Source organism: Patella vulgata, chromosome 8, assembly GCF_932274485.2.
Source record: "Patella vulgata chromosome 8, xgPatVulg1.2, whole genome shotgun sequence".
Classification (NCBI taxonomy): Eukaryota; Metazoa; Mollusca; class Gastropoda; family Patellidae; genus Patella; species Patella vulgata.
In genome coordinates, this window is record NC_065886.2 from 38,772,226 (window position 1) to 38,795,488 (window position 23,263).

A 23,263-nucleotide genomic window follows, 5' to 3' on the forward strand; every position below is an offset into this window, starting at 1 on the left:
ATTTGAAGCACCAGGGATAAATAAATAAAAATAGCTATAATGCATGATTTTATTGTAACTAGTGAACTGATAAAAATATTGTACAATTTATCTAAAGAGTACATTTATGAAAACGTGGTACTTTTCTGATATCTAGTTAAATTAACACATACCCAGATCTTGGCATAAGCATGACTTAAAATGATCACGGCTAAAACACTTCCGTGCGAATCAAGAATTCTTTATGTAAGAATAGAGCTTTATAAGACCGTAAATGCACCACACATTATGTCTCCATAAGATGGTAGCTATAATCTTTCAATCCAATCCCCTAATTAAGTATACCCCCACCCAATCATAAAAAAATAATAACATAGCAAAACGGTGTTTAATTCTGATCATCTAAATTATCAAACGATATTCGCCGAAGTAGTAACTGAGAAGGGCGTGTTTTAAGATATACATAATGTATCTTACTATTTTTCGCTTATATAATTTGATTTTCAAATACAAACCATTAATACTTATCTTAGCATTAAAACAATCAACCATTTGTGGTTATATTGAAATCTGTAAAAGACGCATTCTTTTTGAATATATTTTTAAAAAATAATAAATGGAAAAAAACATATTATTAACGCTTTTTCAACAAGCAATTGTTATAGTCTTAGTGATTTGTAGAGCGTCAAATCACAATGTTATTGTACTGTTTTAAATTGTAGATTTTATTCATTCATGTAAAACATTTATAACAATTTTAAAATAAAATGTATAAAACACTGAGTTCGAGATTCAAATCACAAATCCATCCAAGCCAGGATACTGCAAATCCGAATATTTTTGTTTATAAAAATATTTACTTTCCATTCAATAAATATTCCAGTCATCTAGTTTTGGATTTGGGGAAATTCATTCTCCTTTTCCCATATATACAGATTGCCGTATTATTTAATAATCAAACCAAACAGCATGTAATCAAAGAACGCTTGTATCCGCCATATGTAATATTGTCACGTGACATTGTTATGTTTTGTTTCGCTCGGGAAGCGTTTATTATACATAATAGTACTCCAGTGTAGTAAGCCATAACTATGAACAATATCATGTCCCAAATAAATAATCTAATTTGTAGATCTGCAATTGGTCACATGATGGTCCGAACATTATTTGTATGGCTCTATTTGTTGACAGCAAATACCGCTAATAATTATCTTGGATAAAATACCTCGTTTAGTAAACGAGGCAATTTTACCCAGCCTCGTTCTGAACAAAATACCTCGTTCCAAAAACAGGGCAATTTAAAAAAAAACACGTTTTGGAACTCCAGAGAAACGAGGTATTTTTTTTACCTCGTTACAACGAGGCAAAATCGGGGCAAAAATTTTGACACGTTTTTGCCTCGTTTGTACAGAAATGCCGAACGAGGCATTCTGAGGTTTATAGTGATACACCACTACGGGTTCTTCGTCGCAGAAGACACTAACGTCGGCATCGTCTGAGACGGAGGACTCCATAACCGGAACTGGCACATCGTATCGGGTTTCGGCTGTAAACGATTCTTCTACTTCCATAGGTTCAGTTGTTGGGACCTCCATAACTTCTTCTTGTTGTTCGTCCATATCTTCCGTCTGCTTATTAGATTTAAGGTTGTTTTTTTAAACATAAATTAGATTACAATTCAACTAACACAAAAGTGTAAAAAGATTATTTTCTAGTCTGTGCCCGCGTTTATGTCTACTCTTGGCAAAATCGTTATAATATAAAAAAAATCATGAAACAAGAATCAAAATGGCTGCCAATCGGGTCTCCAACGCCAATCCAACCTCCCAAGATATAATTTCAAAACAGATTCTTACCTGCTGGTTCAAGTCGAACCGTTTCTGCTTTAATCATAATGTTATTCTGTAATGTAAGTATTTGAACAACATCGTAGCGCCGAACAACTAATGTTAATTAAGCATGATTTCAGAAAAATTGAACAGATTTGATAATAACATGCCGAAATTTTTTTCCTGACCGCGCCATATTATAAACATGAACTTCCGGTTTAAATTGTTGGAGTTTTTTTTAAGGAAACGAAATACTAATATTATACAGAGAAAAAATATCGATGCTAAATTACATACATGGTATTATTTTTTTTATATAAATATTCACAAACCTGCGGTCTTGTATTCTATGTGACCATTAGCTTACATTTGTCAAACATATCACTGCTCCAAAATCATTTCAGCACGTTGTTAAATGTTAAATTAATTGTGTGAAATCACTTCATTTAATGTCCGCTTCCACCGAGATGATATCGCAGACAAAATGTAGCCTATATAGTACGTTGATTTTATCAACCAATCACATTCAATAACAGTTTTACTTATTTTCTTGTCAACGCATTTGGAGTCAATTGTTAAAATCACACCGGGCATGAGCGCTCAACAGGCCTTTGATCTACCAGTTTATTGGGCCCAACTTTATTTTAACTACAGACATCTTAACACCAATTAGCATTCAAGTCTGTCTGGCTATATTGCCTGAGTAAAAATACCTTTCTCTTACTTGTGGACCCCCGGATTAAGACTTTGTATGGAGTTCAAATTTAAAAAAAAAAATATTTGTTGACGGTACACATTACTTGTGTTAATTATATGGAAAAAACACAAGATTTGTGTTAATGCATTAAAAAGAACACAAGTTTGTGTTAATGCAATGCAAAACAACACATAACTTGTGTAGAATAATTTTCACATAAGTACTTGTGTTGAGATCCAACACAAGTTTTTTTTCAGTGTGTAATGCATGCTCTTTAGACCACAAGATATGTCGTATAGTAAAGAAGCGTATTTTCGACCACAAGCTCGTACTGACAAGGAGTATGGGTGTCTGTCCAATCTGTACTATTGAAATAAATTTGTGTAATACTTCGTTAGTCCCTAAATACTCTCTCTCTCTCTCTCTCTCATATTAGCGACGACAAGATGGTGATGACGTCGCTTCTTCACACTTATAACATGGTAGGTATTGAAATGTGTATTTATGAAGGTTATTCAACTACATTGTGTGTAGTAATAATTACTGCATTCGGGGGCAAATCTAGGAATTTTGAAAAAGGGGGGGGGGGGCGCCGCAAAATGAGGGCACTGACCGCGGAGACGAGGCACGCCGCTGAGAGGTTGTTTTTTTTTGGGGGGGGGGGGGGTCCCCCAAGAAAATTATCCGTCGTTTCCTTGCATCTGTAACCATTCCAGGAGCTATTTGGCTGATATTTTCGTCTAAGTAAACGTTCGGAAATCGTTGAAAAAGAGCGTAAAAAAAGAGCAAAAAAGCCAGTTGAATATGCGACTCGAAAATTGTCAAGGCGAGCGAGGCATTATGATGGGAAAAAACGAATCTATTCCCTAGCCACTTCACTATTTAAGCCTTGTAACAGTGCTACATCAAGTTGCACTCATGCGCGTCGGTGATGGACATGAGTTTATACGCCGCCGATTCCACAAGATGTCTGTCTATAGTCACTTATAGGATTTGCACCGTCAGCTAAACAAGGAAAATTCGTTTGAAAGTGGAAGCATTAATTAGACCAGACTGGCGTGTTTGAATCGATGGTTTGAGTCATTTGGGATCCCTGCAACGGGTTATGAATGGACATATTTGGGTCTGAGAAAAGGCACTTTCAGCAGTAAAAAAGGGCACTGTCGAAAATTAGGGGGGGGGGGCGCCCCTCGCGCCCCCCTTGAATCCGCCTCTGGCATTTAATTCTAAGTTACAATGTATGTTCAATAATAGTATCATTGTATAACGTTGGTGTTATGTTGGCAGGATTATAAAATATCCAAGGACAACCGATTAACAACATGTCTGCTATGTCACTACATGGTGGGAGCAGACGTTAAATAAAGTTATTCCACATACAACGCACGCATACACAAAAACTATGCACAGCTGCGATATCACTACATGGTGGGAGCGGGCGTTACATAAAGTTATTCTATACTCAAACGCACTCACATGCACACTCAAATCGCCATGACTGGAACTTAGAGAATATTTTGAAGTTGTTGAATTATTATTACAACAAAACGGTTCAGAAGTTGGAATCTCTCTTCATATCGTGTTCAGACTGAGTTGCATATAATTTCAACTGTATTTTATAATCTCGGTCATGTACAGTAACTAACAGCAGTGCCAAAAAATATTGTTTGGAATGAGCAGACCAAAATTCAGCAAACACTAAAAAGGTCTACTGACCACGAAGACTTTAGCCTGTTTTTCAACTGGGACTTGAAATCTATGAGGCATTGATTTGCAGTCATTCATGTTTTCGTAAAAAGAATCCTGATTATTTTGATATTGTTTTATTTTACAAAATCAATTTAAACAGACTGCTTTACTTTAGTGCGGGGGTGTTAGTCTAACTGTAGAATACTGGTCCCGGGTTAGGATTCTGGAACAGGCGGGGTACAGCCTGAAATGGGAAGTCGGCATTGAACTAAAACCTAGACCCATCGGTCTAAAGACTAGCGTTAACGCAAAATAATCCTTGGTAAATATAATACTATAAAAAGCAGGTGGAAACACCCCTGTCCCTACTCCCCCTCCACATTGCGAACGTGACCGATGGAATGAAAAATTTTATGTCACAAACTGACCGACCTCCTGTGTTGATGTTGGCTCGCTGATCTGGAGGTCCCGTGTTCGATCCCTGTGTCGGTCAAGAGAGTTCATCAGGATTTTTCGGCATGGTCCCCCGTTGTCAGCGGTGCAGAACCGGGGAACTGACAAGAGACAACGTATAGTCTTTCGGAAGGGACTAAACACCGGGGTCCCGTTTACACATTGGCATGTACGTAAAAGAACACTTGGCAGTTGGATTTCGATATAAGGGTAGGCCATAGTGCCGCTGTCCGGGCAAATTTCCCTCATAGCATACTGTATGGCGTATGCCCGTCTTCGTTAGCCCAGTCGGGGCAGAAGAGTAGGACGTTAAACCCCATTTCATTCCATTCTTTAACCCCCGTAAAACATCCGACGTTATTTATATTCGCATCTGGTTTAAGAAAACAGGGGATATAATACAATCGTTCACCGAAAGTCACCCATCCACTTCAATGACAACAGATAATGTGGATTTATTCGAGTTAGAAGTTGAATGGATGATTTTATCCATTCACAGAAAAATGAATTTCATAAATATTCATGATTATCAGCTGTACGGCCATAGTTGTCATCTGTAATTTTATTTATCGACAGCTAAAAATATCTCACAATCTATTTTCTATTCTGTGAGAGCGATTGGGAGATGCGTGGTGGTGGTAGGGTGGTTGTTGGTTGAGGGTGGGGTCCAAATGTATATTCTGCTAATTGTATTAAGCATGTTGAAAATACTATCTGCAAGTAAATAATTCCTTAATAATTTTAACGTGAACTATAATATTCGATAGGATTATTTGAAACGATACACAGGGTACAGCCAGTGTTTTTGATTAAATTTTGTTCCTTATATCTGTGACGACTTTTCAGTGAGAAAGATGGATTAATAAAATAAATGAAATAGAGTTTAACGTCCTACTGTTCTGTATCGACTGGGTTTATGAATACGACGGGCATACGTCATTGTGCTATGATGCAAATTTTGCCAGGACAGCGGCTCTACGTTCTACCCTTATTTCGAATTCCAACTGTCAACCGTTATTTAACGTGCACACTAATGTGTAAAAGCTACCTCGGTTTTCGTCCCATCCGAACAACTATACGTGGTCCTTGCCAAGAACAAAATCCTGCACCTCTGACACGGGGGAACCACACCGGAAAATCACGATGAACATTCTGTGCCAACGACGGGACTGAAAACGGGTAAAATGGCTTCTGTATACAAAAGTCCACTGTGCTTAACACGAGCGGTTCCACACCTTGATGTTATACATAAAATTAAGCCTTTAAATACTTACTTCCACACGCGGAATCATAGTTATCATACGCTGTCTTGACTCAACAAATACCTTCTCGAAGTATGTAATAAAATCTAATCGGGTGGATATGTAGTGGTGGTGGGCGGGGTGGGGGTGGGGGGGCCAAATGTATATTCTGCTAATTGTATTAAGCATGCTGAAAATACTATCTGCAAGTAAATAATGCCTTAATTATTTTAACCTGAACTATAATATTCGATAGGATTATTTGAAACGGTACACAGGGTACAACCAGTGTTTTTGATTAAATGTTGTTCCTTATATACTCAGCCAAATTAAAAACTTGACACTGATGAATTTCAACAAATTTCAAATAAATTTTAAAGTGTTTCTAACGATAGTAAGTAGTAAGAAGCCTTTAATTTCATAAAATTGTAAAGTCACGTGGATCACATGACTTTTGAGCATATAAAGATGAAAAACCTGAAAAACACGTGCAAACACAAACTCGTGAGGTCAATCGATGCAAGTTTGCTTAAACCGAACACGCACACGTAACTTGAACTGAAAAAACAAATTAAAATTGTCATTTTCATCTTTGTTAGAAAATGCCCCGCCTTTCAAATGTAGAACGTCTACGTGCTATAGGTAGGCTCTATGCTGGTCAGTCTGTGGTCACTGTTGCAAGAGCCTTTAATTGTTCACGCCAGACAATAATTAGTCTTAGAATGAGAGTGCTTCAAACTGGAACTATTGCCGACCGCCCAAGGGCGGGAGCGCCACGTGTGACGTCACTCCAGGAAGATCAAGCAATACGATTACGTCATCTTAGAAACAGATTTGTCACTGCAACCTCCACAAGTAGAAAGATGTTTGGTGGAAGGGTAACTGCACAAACTGTTCGAAATCGCTTGCAGGCTGCTGGTCTTCGAGCTCGAAGGCCCTATAATGGACCAATATTGACACCTCTTCATCGCCGTAACCGACTTGTGTGGGCCACAAGACACATAAGATTTACTCGAAGACTGTGGAATTCGGTTGTCTTTAGTGACGAATCTCGATTCACTTTGAGATTTGCCGATGGCAAGGTCCGAGTGTACCGCAGACGAGGTTAACGTTACGCTCAAGTATGCGTCACAGAAGTTGACCGATTTGGTGGCGGCAGCGTCATGGTTTGGGGTTCTTTTTGTGCACATGGACGTTCTCCTCTTGTTGTTGTCCAAGGGAACTTAAATGCTGTCCAGTACAGGGATCAGATTTTGCAACCTGTTCTTCTCCCGTTTATGCAGAGACATGGGCCTGGACTAACGTTTCAACAAGACAATGCTCGACCCCATACAGCAATTGCTACCCAGAATGTTTTAAGAAATGCCGGTGTCCAAGTCCTGGATTGGCCGTCGCTTAGCCCCGACCTTAATCCTATTGAACACATCTGGGACGAACTGGGTCGACGTGTTCGTCAGCAAGTGAATCCACCACTGACGTTGCAGGACCTTCAACATGCTCTTGCTGAGCAGTGGCGACGTCTTCCTCGGGTAGTGTTTACTAATGTTCTGAGATCCATGAGAAGACGTTACTAAACACTTTATTCCGATTGTTCTCCAAGTCTGTGAATTTCATTTTGGGGGGTACTGTGACATCACGAACGTTATCAGTGTCAAGGACTTTCGGCGAGACGTATTCTTGCTTTCTGTTGATGTCAAGGTCGTATGTGCACAACATAACACTAAAATAGTTGCCTTAAACCAAATATTAAAAATCTAGTCCCAAAAATCCCGAGTGTCAAGTTTTTAATTTGGCTGACTATATCTGTGACGACTTTTCAGTGAGAAAGATGGATTAATAAAGGAAATGAAATAGGGTTTAACGTCCTACGGTTCTGTACCGACTGGGCTTATGAAGACGACGGACATACGTCATTGCTGTGTGCTATGAGGCAAATTTTGCCAGGACAGCGGCTCTACGGCCTACCCTTATTTCTAATTCAAACTGTAATGAAACGTAATGAAAGTATGGTTCTCATGTACTTAGTATGAAGTACATCGGAATTAGGTCCGGGGTTCGAGCTTGGTGTTGACCGAGAAGGTTTCTCGCGATTTACAGTTTGGTTTCCCCTTATCAGTGGTGTAGAAGTGGCGGGGGGATTGGGTCTAGCAAGGAACAGATAGATGGCATGGGAAATCTTGGCGTAAACGTAAAAGAATCATTGACAGTTGAAATTCGATGAAGAGTAGCAGGAAACCCCATATCAATTATAGAAATGAGCTACGTTCAATCTGTCGCAGTATAATATGTTTATATTTAGAAAGTGAGTCATCTACTAGACACAGTCAGCTTGCTGATTATACAACCGCTGCTTTCTCGGTGAATTTTGTTAAAATTGCAAATTTGTGTGTTTTACTGCTGTGGCTTTGCAACCACCGCGATAAGCTTAATCCTAATTCTTGAAGATCATTCTATATGCAAAGTGTCTGTAGTATAATAGGTGAATTCAACGTACATATTGTGATATTTAATTGGTAGTTTTACCATTACAAAAGCTGCAGGCGTGTGAACAGTGAAAGCTGTGGATTGGCTAATACGACAGGTATAAATGAACGACTGAGCGCAGCGTGAACCATTGCTGTATTGGCAAACGTTAACACCACAGTTTTCAGTATTAATTAAGTTGGGAGTTATATCGATATATATTGTATATAGGTCATGATGAAGTCTCTGTTGGTCATTTTTGCTTTAGCTGGTGAGTACATTAAACTTTTGTTACAGCGGTTGTGTTCTTCAAACTATTCACATCTAAATCTGACATTTGTGTTTCATCCTACGTAGTCAATTTTTCCGTTCCAGGATTAGTACCCGGTGTTTAACATGTGTTTTGGGTCTTTGACATAAATCAAAACGACAAAGATATTAGTCAAACGGCAAATGGAACAAACATGGAACTTTAATAGAAAACATTCATATACTATACTAGTGATTTAGGTCGATGCACAGAAATTCCATTCATATTGGTGGCTAGAACGAGTCTGGTGCAGGACGGAGAGCCCGACTAGGGACGAGAAGCATCAAATTGGAGGATTTACTACTCAACTTGAGCAGCTCAACTTGGGTACAGAAAAATGGGGCACCACTATAAATGGCAAAAACATCCTTTTTATAGCCATTAGTAATCATTATAGCAATGAAGAGGTTAATGATATTTTATTTTAAATCCTGGAATAAAAAAAAATATTTTCATTTGGAAAGATAAAAACATATTTTACGCTTTAGGATCGTGTTTGGTTTTCCGGCCCAGGTCAGCAATATATAAAAGTAGCCTACATGTAGAGATGCTTGCGGTTCATGCTTTAATAGTTCAAAACCTTATAATGAAAAATGAATATATATTGAAAATTTCAGTCAAATTACTCGTTTCTGAGCCAAGTTATCAGAATTTGAACAGTTCACAATAATAGCCACAATTGTGAAGTACCACTTTTATAGATAAAGTCTCAATAATCCATTTTTATAATACCACATTTTTATGTGGACGTATATTGTCGTATCCCCTGTTCTTCCGTCCACAGTCTACGGGTCAAAGTTTTTATCCGATTTTGATGAAACATAAAATATAGGTTTATCTCCCAAAGATCTTGATTCCTTTCGTTATTGGCATTTATCGGGCCGTAACTTCATGAATTATGGCCCTTGATTGTTCGAAAAGTCACGTTTTTAGCTTGTGAACACTCTAGAGTTCGCAATCTTTATCCGATTAAGATGAAACTTGGAATGTATATTTTATAACCCAAAGATCTCGGTTTCTTTCGATTTTTGCGTATATCGGACTGTAGCTTCCTAGATTATGACCCCTAATTGTACGACAAATTGCGTTTTTAACGTGTGGTCCCTCTAAAGGTCACAATTTTTATCCGATTTTTTCGAATATAACACGGTTACATCATAATGACGGTTGAGTTCGAATTTCGTGAACATCGGACCGAAACTGCTATGATTGAAATTTTGTCCGGGCAGCGGCACCATGGCCTACTCTTATATAGAATTATAACTGCCAACCGCACGCCAATGTATTCACGGGACCTGCACCACTGACAAGGAGAAAACCACGCCGGAAAATCCCGATGAACTTTTTCGGCCAATGACGGGATCGTACCGTGGCTCCCCCGCTCCATGTACGTAAATGGTGTTAAGAGTGAGTATGAAATATCAAGGTTTTGGACCCTCTTAAGGTCAACTTAAGATACATGTTTATATCCCAAAGATCGCGATTCCTGTGGATATTCACGCACATTGGGCCGTAATTTCCTGGATTATGGCTACTGAATGTATTAAAAATAATGTTTTTAGCATAAATTTATCACCGTAAAATCGGGCCGATATTGTCCGAAAAAATGGCAGCTCCCCGTACGAAAATAGGTTGTGGACCCTGTAGAAATCACATCTTTTATCCGATTTCCACGAAACTTAAAATATATGTTTATATCCCAAAGGTCTGGGTTCTTTTTGATACTTGCGCGTATCCGATCGTAGCTTCTTGGAAGAAATCCCCTGATTTTTCGTAAAATCGCTTATTTGTTTTAGCTCGTTCTCTGTCCATCTCTTGCAAAATATGGGTGTATCTTGCCTCGTAATCGCTGGTTAAACTAAATATTAAAGAATTGTTTTGATAAAATGTGCTTCAAGTGAAAAAAAAACCCAACCCAAACATTTTTAGCACTATTTATTAAGTCTTACGTCAACAAATCTAGCCAACTTCTTATCCAAGGTGTATGGTGTTCTCTTAGGACTCTTTACAGTTCTCTAGGGGGTCCAAGAAGGCCTCGTAGAACGCTGCGTGTTTTACTTCTACGCGGTTAGCAAGCCAGTCTCTTACTCACTGAGCCTCCCCAGCTCCAAATCTCGATGAACATTCTTGCCAAAGCCGGGACATCCACTTTGGCGAGACAATGTCTTAGTCACGGTGTAATTGGTTAGCGCGTGATAAAATAAAAGGTGGCTCTACATACGAAAACAATGTTGTTAAAGGACAATATTGGTGCCAGTCATTATCACATTATGTGATAGAACTGGTTAAACACGTTCCAAATATAATTTTAACACAGAGATCATTGCTACGATAGCTGAGTAATACAGGTTTCCCGAGTCGGAAGTGACGAACGCCAAAGGAAAACACGAGTCATCTCTCTATATAACTGACTGATGTGACGAGTGATAACGGATATACGGCTGAATTTCTGCCCACTAATAATTCCTTCGAAGACCAAAAGTTGATATATGGGACTGTAAGAGGATACCTGACAATTCAATAAAGTAATTGAATGTCATTAGATATAAGAACACGAGAAAAATAGAAATAGTCCGTACATTCCCTTGTTTATATTCATTCTATATCTTATAAAAACATGGTAATGCACGGACTTTTTCTGTTTTTCTTTCGTGTTCACTTATATAGTTGCAGTCAATTCTTTTTATGAATTGTCAGATATCCTCTCACAATCTCATACAACAACTTTTGGTCTTCGAATGAATTATTAGTGAGCAGAAATTCGCCCGTATATCCGTTATCACTCGTCACATCAGTCAGTTATATAAAGAGATGACTCGTGTTTTCCTTTGGCGTTCGTCACTTCCGATTCTGGAAAACTGTATTACTCAGCTATCGTAGCAATGATCTCCGTGTTAAAATTATATTTGGAATGTGCTTAACCAGTTCTATCACATATGTGATAATGACTGGCACCAATATTGTCCTTTAAAAGCCTAATCAATGAAATGGGGTTTTACGTCTTAGAGTAATCAATGATATATTTCTCACCATGTTGCAATGTAGGACATCTGACAACTGTTGAACAACGTCACCGGATTTCTATCGAATGTCTTTGAGAGAATAGATTTCTACGGAAGCGTATTAGGGCCAAGTAAATAATCGAATAATTATGTCCTAAATAAGAGATACTACGTCCTAACACAATAACTCCAAATTATAAGATAGTAACTCCTGATTAGGTGAAAGTAAGTCCTGGTTAGAAGGTAGTAATTCCTGATTAGGATTTAGTATCTCCCAATTAGGACTTAGGACTTAATAAATAAATAGAATAGACACGCAAAGCAGCCATAAATAGAATAGACACGCAAAGCAGCCATGTTTCGAAAAAATAACAGCTACAGACATCAGCTTATTCGGCAAGGGTCCTTGTGCTTTCCAGATAACTAATATCTTTCGTGTTCACACCTTTAAAAAACTGTTAAAACAATAACCTCTATCCCGTGTATAGGTTTTCCAGATAACTAATATCTTTCGTGTTCACAGCTTTAAAAAAAACTTTTAAAACTATAATCTCCATCTCGTTTGCAGGTTTTCGGGAAGGGGAGGGAACTCTCGTCAATACTTTAAACAAATTTTTAAAAAAATAAGTCATAAACTGTAGCCTCTACAGGGGATGTAACTCTGAAAAGGAGTGTTGCAGTTCGCTGAATATCGCTCGAGTTTGATTTCTCAGGAACCCAATGATTCAAACCAAATTGGAAAAAAATCCGATAAAAAGGGTTAACTAGGTTTACGAATTAATTACATTTTTAAAATAATGTATTAAAACATCGGGATAAAATGTTAAAATTATATATTTTCTAAATTTACAATATTATATAACTATTGAATAAATATGAACGAAAAATGCTTTTCATTTAGTTCAACCGTTTTTATCCTCCATTGACTCCCGGCTAGAACATTTCGATTTCGGGTTTGACGTGGGTCGAGAAGAACCATCTCAATTTCTGGAGATGGTTATATCTTGCCTTGTCGAACGAGTACATACTTTGGCGTACATGTAAAAGTCTTGTCTGTTGGAATTGGAGGAAGATTTGGGGAAAACTCAAATTGCCTCTTGTAACCTGTCAAACTTATTATCAAACTCAAACGGTTAAAGATTACATAGGGTGAAATCAAATTAAACAAATGATAAATATGTCACACTGAATGCCACAACTTATTGTTAGATTCTAATGTAAATATTACAGAAATGCTTAGATTTGCAATTGTTCTTCTAGTTTTCAGCTTTATAAATGTGACGAATGGTCAGTGTAAACCAGAAAAGGGCGAAGCATGTAAAAATGGTTTCTCTAATGCGAACGCAACTACCGACCCCGACAAATGCACGTAAGTATCTTCGATAAAATTGAAAGAAAATACAGAACAATTAATAAATAAATTACACCAAATAATAAGTTAAACATCAAATTGTTGGGTCTAGAGTATCAACTTGTGTTATGTTCTGTGTTTAATCACGACTGACGGGTGGTTAGAAAGGCGGGCAATAGAGTTCTTGCATAGTCGATTGGCGTTTGTTACTTTGTGTAACTGAATATTGACATCACCAAAGTGAATCATTTTTATCTTGTGGACACTCTTGAGGGGTCAGGTACAAAACTCGGAAAGCTCGGAAAACTCGGAAAATATTTTCCAAGTTTTATGAATTGACTCGATTGAAAACACAAAACTCGTAAAAAATTGTCTGACTTTTCAGTTTGAAACAAAAAGTCGGACAATTTTTTCCGACCTTTCCTAGTTTTGTGTTTTCAATCGAGTCAAATCATAAAACTCGGAAAGGGGAAAAGTTGGAAAAGTATCAAAATATATATTTTTTTAAATTGGCGAAAGGAGATGTACTCAGATTTCTATTTGATAAGTTAGACATGATCTATGTAACTAATTCTTTCAAATTTAACGAATGCAATGTGTTAGTTATAGGTGAATACCCGAGTTTTCCAAGTTTTGTATTTTAGCCTATACGAAAAGACCCTAAAAGATATAAAAATATAATATTTGTCATTTCTCCTTATGGGGATAACTTGATATTTAGTGGAATCATTTATTTTTTGCTTAAAGACAGACATTCAACGAAGGCTAACTTTTAAAAAATAGCGAAAAAAGTAAAAATAACACATATGTTTAATAAGTTGGACATGATATATTTTATTTTTTGTGATATTTATAACTGAATATCCGAGTTTTGTATTTTGGGCTATACGAAAATACAAAACTCGGAAAACTCGGAAAGTGGCAAAAAGATATCAAAATAAAATATTTTTCATTGGATATGATTATTATACAGCGGATTTCTCCTTAACGAGAATAACTTGATATTTAGTGTAGCCTACTCAAGTTTTTGTTGCATCGAGACAGACATCACAGGCAGTACTACGTGTAGAGAATATCTAATTGGATAATTAAGTGATAGTAACACATTTATTTAATAATTTGGACATGATCTATAACCTTTTCAGTTAGATTTTAACCAAAATAATGCAATATGGCAGTTATAATTAAATATCCGAGTTTTGTATTTTGGGCTATACGAAAATACAAAACTCGGAAAGTGGCAAAAAGATATCAAAATAAACTATTTTTCATTGGATAATTATGATTATTATACAGCGGATTTCTCCTTAACGGGAATAACTTGATATTTAGTGTAGCCCACTCAAGTTTTTGTTGCATCGAGACAGACATCACAGGCAGTAAGCCTACTACATGTCGAGAATATCTAATTGGATAATTAAGTGATAGTAACACATCTATTTAATAATTTGGACATGATCTATAACCTTTTCAGTTCGATTTTAACCAAAATAATGCAATATGGCAGTTATAATTAAATATCCGAGTTTTCCGAGTTTTGTATTTTGGCCTATACGAAAAGATTATGTCCAACTTATTAAATAGATGTATTACTACAACTACTTTCGCCAATTTAAAAAAAATAATATTTTTGATAATTTTCCAACTTTTTCTCTTTCCGAGTTTTATGATTTGACTCGATTGAAAACACAAAACTCGGAAAGGTCGGATAGAAAACAAAAAGTCGGACAATTTTTTCCGAGTTTTGTGTTTTCAATCGAGTCAATTCATAAAACTCGGAGAGGGGAAAAGTCTGAAAATATTTTCCAAGTTTTGTACCTGACCCTCTTAAGGTCACAGTTTTGATGAAACTAGAAATGCATGTTTATAACCCAAAGATCTTTGTTCCTTTCGATATTCGCGCATATCGAATTGTAGCTTTCTGAATTATAGCCCCTGATTATACGAAAAATCACGTTTTTAGCTTATGGTCCCTCTAGAGGTCACAATTTTTATCCAATTTAATAAAAAAAAACGTTTTGGTATATCACCGTTACACCCTACTGATGGTTGAGTTCGATTTTTGTGAATCGGACCAAAACTGCCGGACAAAATGGCTGCCCCTTGTTCTCAAATTGTGTAAAGATATGGTATATCAAGGTTGTGGACCCTCTAGAGGTCACAATTTTCATCCGATTTTGATGAACCTTGGAGTGCATGTTTATGCCCCAAAGATCTTGGTTCCTTTCGATATTCGCGCATATCGGATCGTACCTTCCTGAATTATGGCCCCTAATTGTAGGAAGAATCGCGCTTTTAACTTGTGGTCCTTCTAGAGGTCACAATTTTTATCCGATTTAAAATAAACGTTTTAGTATATCACCGTTACACCCTAATGATGGTTTAGTTCGAATTTTGTGAAAATCGTACCAAAATGTCGAACAAAATGGCCGCCCCTTGTACGCATATCGAATATGCGCATATCGAATCGTAACTTCCTGAATTATTGCCCTTGATTGTACGAAAAATCGCGTTTTGAGCCTGTGGTCCCTATGGAGGTCACAATTTTTATCCGATTAAAAAAAACATGTGAATACATCACAGTTATACACTAATGATGGTTGAGTTCGAATTTCGTGAAAATCGGACTATTGTACGCAAATAGTGTAAAAATTATGGTATATCAAGGTTGTTGACCCTCCAGAGGCTACATTTTTTATCCGATTTGGATGGAACTTTAAATATATGTGTTTATCATAAAGATCTTGGTTCGTTTTGATAATCACACATCCGAACGTAACTTCCTGGATTATGGCCCCTGGTTGATCGAAAAATAGCATTTTTAGCTTGTGGATTCTCTAGAGGTCACAATTTTTTTCCGATTTTAAAAACCGTTTAGATACATCATCATTCCACCATAATGAAGGTTGAATTCAAATTTCGGGAAAATTGAAATGAAACTGCCCGACAAAATGGCCGCTCTTTATACGCAAATTGTGTATAAGTATGTAATACAAAGGTTATGGCCTCTAGAGATAACAATTTTTATCTGATTTTGAGATGAAACTTAAAACATATCTTTATATTCCAAAAATCTCAGCCCCTTTTGACATTTGCACATTTCAGACCATAACTTTCTGCATTATGGCCCCAGATTGTACAAAAAAAATCGTTTTTGTTTTTAGCTTGTTCCCTGTCCATCTCTTGCAAAATGTGGGCGTATCCTGCCTGACAGCCACTGGTGAATTCAGCAAAAGTCTCTTTCCACAAACATTTAGGCCTTACGTTTCAGAATAACGGCAAGTGGGATGTCCACATAGGAAATTTATGCAAAAATGTACCAAAACTCGTAAACTGCTTCAGGTCTCTGAAATATCGCTTGAAACGTAGATCCGTACTGTCGTATCTATAATGCTTACATTCTGCCTCATTTCGACTACGCGGATATCGTTTGGGATGGGTGTTCGGAACTACTAACAAATCAACTTGAGCACCCAGTGATTACGTTTCTAGTGTAAGGAAAGATTTGTAATATAAGAATCTTCAATGAAAAAAATGGAATTAAACAGTTAGAAGGTTAAATGGATCCATGTGATTTAAAGCGTCGACACATGGATCCAAAATTTTCACAGTCTACAACAGAATACAATACAGAACAGCTGTATTCATCCGCAAAAAAAATAGTACCTAAAATTCATGTACATTATATAGGTTTAAACGTCAAATGAGGTCAAATGAATAGAGACGTCTTTAATATATACTAAATATTCGTATCATCCCAAATCGACAATAAAACAGTGAGAAAAAGGAAAATCTAAGTAATGGCAATCTAATTAACATAAAATTTACGACATAATGGATTCTTCAATGTTTTGATGGTGATCATGAAGAAAATAGGCCTACATCTGTTCTCAGGAATCCTATAAGATTTTCAAAAAAAAGATCAGTAGAATTATAGATTGTTATTCCACAAAGTCGAAAGGTTTGTTAGATTTTTCATTCAGTCAAGTTAGAGCGAGTTTATTGCCGTACTTTGAGCTCCAAACCCGATAGAAATGAAGGCGGAAGTGGCCATAATAGTTTTAGAGATCACTACGTGATGGCGCTTCTGCGTCGCGACAAACGGGGCCGATTTGTCTAGAACATGACGCACTACGCACAATCTGCGGAGGCGTTAAAGGTACGAACCACGATTCTCTTCACAGGGAGACCGGTTTCATTCCTCTAAAAGAACGTCGACGAAGACATAAACTTATTCTTGTCTATAAAATTTTCAACAACACTTTACCCAATTATCTTTCTACACTTTTTCCACCTTCTTGAAAATCTTCGTACAATTTTAGAAATATAAACGACTTCACTAAATATCGGTGTAGAACGAAAATATTTTCCAACTCATTTGTACCATCGTGCAATAAAGGAATGGAACCGGTTAGACCAGTCAACAAAAGTTCAATAAGTCTCTTTTCTTTTAAACAAAAGCTCCCCGAACAAGACTCCAAACCCCCAAAACATTTCTACATTGGTTCTAGAAAAACTGAAATTATCCACAGCAAACTACGACTTTCATGCAGTGACTTAAATGGGCATTTGCTGCTTAGGGTAGGCAGAGATAAGCAATTTGATTGGTTGATACTTTGGGACACGATAACTTTAGTTCTAATTAAGTGAGAGTGATGAAACTTGGTGTATAGTTTTATTATATTAATACCTTGACTAAGTGCGAGGGGTAAGCAATTTGATTGGCCGAGACTTTGGAACACAATAAATTTCCTTCTAATCGAGGTAGAATGTTCAAACTTGATGTAGACGTTCATTAGCTGAATACCTTTTTGTAGTTCGATGATAAACATTGTCTGCTTACGGTATAGAGTAAGCAATTTGATGGGTTGATACTTTGGGGTACGATAACTTGGTTATAATTAAGTGAGAGTGATGAAACTCCGAGTATAGATTAATTACATAATCACCTTGATTAAGTTCGATGATGAGATTTTTCTGCTTAGGCTAAAGAGCGATAAGCAATTTGATTGGTCAAGACTTTGCAACATAACAACTCTGCTTTTATTTGAGATAGAATGTTTAAACTTGATGTAGATGTTCATTAGGTGAATGTCTTGACGGAGTTCAATGATTAACATTTCGAGCTAAAGCTAAGCAGAGCTAAGCAGTTTCATTGGTCGATGCTTTAGGACACGATAACTTTGATTCTATCTGATAAAGACTGATGAAACTTAGTGTATAGTTGATAATCAGTTTGATTGCTTGATACTTTTTAAAAAATAAATATGCGATTAATTGACATGTGTCATCTATTTATTTTGGGATTTCGGCGGGGGACATCAGTCTAATTGTTGACTTGTCTAACCTTTGTTTACTCTAGTCTAATATTCTAAAGATGATTTTTAATATTTCAGAGCTGCATATACCTATGGTAAATGTTTAATTGATGAAATGTGTTATAACGATGACACCCAGAAAACTGATTTCAATAAAACAGTAACCTCTGGTCTCATGTGTGGCAGTAAGTAAAATTGACTGAATGATAGAAGTAAAGAAAATTCGATGCGGAGGCTATTATAGTAAATAATTATATGTAGAGCTGCATGGACAGTGATAAATAAAAAAAAGCTTCCATTATATAAATACATCTTCCTGTATATGAAATATTAAGGTTGACGATTTAACAAATATTATGTTCTCATTTAAATCCTGTGTGCAAGCCAATGATCCTAACAATCTTGTGTCAGATGGGTCATTCCATATCAACTAGACCATTGGTGGGTACATGACTCCCTCCAAAAAACATTATAAAAAATATATGTTATAGTATATGGCCTTAAACTAACAAATCCGAAATTCTACCTCATTAGGCCAAAAACTCGCTGAGATATGGCCATTTGAAATTAGGGTGCTGAAACGGACCATAATACCAGTAAAAAAATGTTCAGGCTTTCAGGCGCGTTTAACTCACATTTTTAATAGGAGTAGAAACTCTCTATTTTTGTGTTCTAAGACAACGTTTTGGTGTAGATTACGAAATTAACATTACGCTCAATGTCCAATGCATACTTTTCGTGTCACCAGGTGGCAAAATGAGGAACTATTCACTTTTATTTTGAGGATTTCCACAGCCTCTGGCAAAGTCACTATTGCATACACAAACTTCAAAATTGACATGGTTAATGTCAGTTTGTCTTTTATCAATTTACAAAATACTCTGAGTCAATGGGATATATACTTTTCCAAATATTAATTAGACATTAACTCATCCAGGCCATAATCAACCCTCGATGCCATCGCTAAACTGCGATATTTACTGGATTGGGACCCGATCTGCTGTTCTACGCTCATTCATGATTAAATCAAGAAATATATAATCGAGCCTTTGTATTTTATAGCCCAAAATTCAATCGCTAAATTATCGGTTCAGAGTGGATCAATTTTTCTGAAATTTTCGGCAAATTCCCTTTACATTATCTAGCTTTTAACTATTATAATGAGAACTGTCAGGTCTCTATCTAATCTACCATAATGTATCTTTAAGGCCGTATAATATAACATATATTTTTCATAATTTTTTTCTAGGGGGTCATGTCACCAACTGTCCGTAATTTGGTCCATACTTGACATGGAATGACCCAGATGGTCGTCGCGGGACTAAGGGGTCCTTGGTGAATACGCGATGGCTTTAGAGTACAAACAAGTAATAATAGTCTTTGTGGAATCGACAAATGGTCAGAACGTCGCCTTTCTATCTGTATTGTTGTATACCCACATTTCGAAGATGCCCCCCCCACCCGTCCCTCATAACCGTCGCACATCGATGAACCAATTCTATTAAAGCCAAGTGACTCATTGCAAAAAAGATACAAACTAAGGGCGGTAAATAAACCCATGGTGGTAAATAGATTTGATATCGTCTGTTACAAATTTAATTGAGTAGCACAGAATGCAGGCAACACCCGAATATAAATAGGCGTGCACTCACAGGACTAAAATCAATTGCGTATCTATAGTCATGTATTCACAAATCGGGAGAGACTCTTAGGAACTATTTCGGGGTATCTATAACATATGTTATTCTATTTCAGGTGGTGAAGCAAAATGTACAGTAACAACCGGACTAGCATGTTTTACCAATTTGTGCAGGTTAGTACTGTTTTGACATATTTATTATTGAGAGACACAAGTGTAGGCTGGGCCCATGTTATGATCTTTGTTAGAATCTAGTGTGACATCTTACTTATCTTCAGAATGCTGCTTGTTTGGGTATATTCGTTGGTTCTTCACGTGGTGTTTTATACTCGAAGTATGTTCTGCCCCGACTGGGCTAATGAAGACGGGCATACGCTATACAGTGTGCTATGAAGAAAATATTGCCTGTACACGCCAATGTGTACGCTGTCCCTTGTCAGGCCCTCTGTCCCGCACCACTGACAAAGGGGATCCACGCTGGAAAGTCCCGATGAATTTTCTCGGCCAACACAGTGATCGAACACGGGGCCTCCAGGTTAGTGAGCCAACATATTACTCACTTAGCCACCGTGACTCCCACGCACGACTTTTTTAGATACGGCACTGACCATTAAAGTGTGTCTAATAGTTCTACAGGAACCAAACACGGTGTACACATTGACATTTACATATATTGACAACTGGAATCTGAGAAAAAATAGACAGAAACGTAGACAACAGTGTAAAATCACCCTTCGCAATACATAACAATAATAATAACACGTCTCCAGTACATGCTGTGTTGTCGTAGACCACCTACGACTCCTAGATCAGATTTGTTCACATGAAGTTCAACGGCCACACAGCGATCGGTAATGCACCTTTAATATGGGGCAAATAAAACCAAGTTTCAGTTCTTCTCCTAAACCACTTGATTGTAAGACAGGAATGTTCTTTAAATGATGCTTATTAATTCAACTGTTAATCTCTATTCTTATTTGGTATATAAATTGCCTTTCTGTTGTTTATTGATTGTCCAGAATTCGTCAGCTGGACTGTGCATTGGACCTCTGGTTAGGGTCGGTTGTGCTTGATGTTTTATATTCATGTGTGTGTACACGGAGTTGCGTGGTGCCAGCAAGCAGAACATGGTTAATTTGAAGGGGTACATGCAAATATGTGTCACATATTCCCCCGAACCGATTGGTACATTTCAACTCTAGCATGTATAAGTATGTTCAAAACCAGTTTCAAGTGACCAAGTAAGGTATCCTAGAATTATCATATGTATTGTAGGAGTTTTGATTTTATAGACCCTGTAGATGATAAAGTTGTGTAGTGGGGAATAGAGGTGGCTGTCGAGCGGGAAATTAACTTTCTGCTATCAAACAATGGTATAGTAACCTATCTTGGTGGGCGATTAAATCCACCTCGTGTCTTGTGTTTAAGTAAGGTTGTTAGGGTAACCATTAATATTATCTTAATGGGTGATTAAAACTACCCCATTGTGTCTTGTATTTATGTAAAGTTGCTAGAGTAACCATTATTACTATCTTGATCGACGATTAAATCCACCTCGTTTTTTTTATTTAAGTAAGGTTGCTAGGATAACCATTAATGTTATCTTGATAGGTGATTAAACCCACTTCTTTTCTTGTATTTGTTAGGATAACCATTAATATTATCCTTATGGGTGATTGAACGCACCTCGTTCTGTGTAAGTAAAATATTTATCTATAATGATTAATACATTTGTTTTGTAGTAATAAGACTAAATTAAAAAACTGTTTGGATGATGCCAAATGCAACGTCGAAAGTTTCAAGACAGCGTATGATGGCTATGATTCCACATGTAGTAGTAAGTATTTTAAAACTAAACACATTATGTAAAACGATTAAGGTAAGGGTGTTGAGCCTTGTCCAGTGGTTGGAGGTGGGCGGCGTAGGGTGGCATATGTTTTCGCAGCAAAACATTGGGACGTTAAACCCCATTTCATTTCGGTATATAAACATTTCACAAGGATTTGACGTTCTGTTGCACAACCAGACCGACTCGCTAACCGTTAGTCTACAGATCCAACAACCTAACCGTTAGTCTACAGATCTAACTAGATAACCGTGTGTTTAAATGTTTACATAATCCAACTAGCTAACAGTGTGTTTACAGATCCAACTAGCTAACAGTTTGTTTACAAAGAGCAATCAACAAGGAATAACGCAATGCTACATTCGTCCATTATAATAATCATAATGTAATACCTCGATCATCTCCTGCTTTACCTGAATCGATCAATGTTTATACAAGGTTATTCTGTCGATTCACAGATTTTATACTACGTGTTCGGTGTATGGAAACTATTCGTAAGGTCATCGACCAGTACACCGCATTTTGTCAGTTTGAGACTTTAAACTCTGGGTATTTTGGTCAGTGGGGGAAATAAACAGACGCATCCCCCCCCCTTCTTTTATCTAGATCAGCTCTGATAATATCACCAACAAAAGTTTATTTTCTAACAGATCCATGTCCGTATTGTAAAAGTATCGCATGCTGTATTTAAGATGAACAACATTCAGTTCTTCCACTGTGTTATTTATATACTAGAACAGTTCACCATTAACACAATAATTCTACTTTCAGATGGATGTGGTACAGTGGCTGTTAGTGTATTGATGATGTTCCTCTCAACTCTACTCATGTTTATCAAAAACTAATAATTATTTTATAACTCTTTACATTCTATTGTTTTATCATTGACCATCAAATTAAAAACAATAAATGTTGAAATTTGTTGGATATGAAATGATGAAATCTAATATTAGTATTTTCTTTTTGTAAAAACTAATTTACGACGACACTGTTATTTTTTGTTACATATGACTAAGATACTGTCACTTTTGATAAAATATAGAAATTATTTATTTGCAAAGATAATATTACACTTTTGATAAAATATAGATAACGTTTGTTTGACAAATTTCGATGTAAAGCGTTAGATTATTTCATCATTGACCATTGTATAAAACAAACAAATTGTTGAAACCTTTGGATATGAGATGATGAGTATATACAGAATATTTCAAAGTATTATCTAATATTAATATTAAATACATGTATATTAGTTTTTAGTCATTGACCATTATATTAAACATCTTGATGAATATTTTGGATATGAGATGATGAGGAAAATTAATATGCTTCAATAATTGCACCATATACAATTCAACCTAGATTTTGATAATAATCTTATGTATCTCTCGCTTTAATAAAAAAAACTGTTTTGGTAAAATGTTTTTTATATGAACTTTAATTTTA

At 36.6% G+C, this 23,263-nt stretch overlaps 2 long non-coding RNA genes across 6 annotated transcripts in view; one reads left to right on the top strand and one right to left on the bottom strand.

The window, feature by feature from the left end:
• The window catches only part of LOC126830323 (uncharacterized), a 144,708-nt gene that overhangs the window by 8,947 nt on the left and 112,498 nt on the right, over positions 1-23,263 (bottom strand). The gene's annotated exons all lie outside the window — the stretch shown is intronic.
• Positions 8,256-23,237, top strand: LOC126830320 (uncharacterized). The gene is made up of 6 exons (XR_007683797.2): positions 8,256-8,622; positions 12,924-13,032; positions 18,411-18,517; positions 20,088-20,145; positions 21,714-21,808; positions 22,589-23,237. It is a non-coding gene; the product is annotated as an uncharacterized LOC126830320 (long non-coding RNA).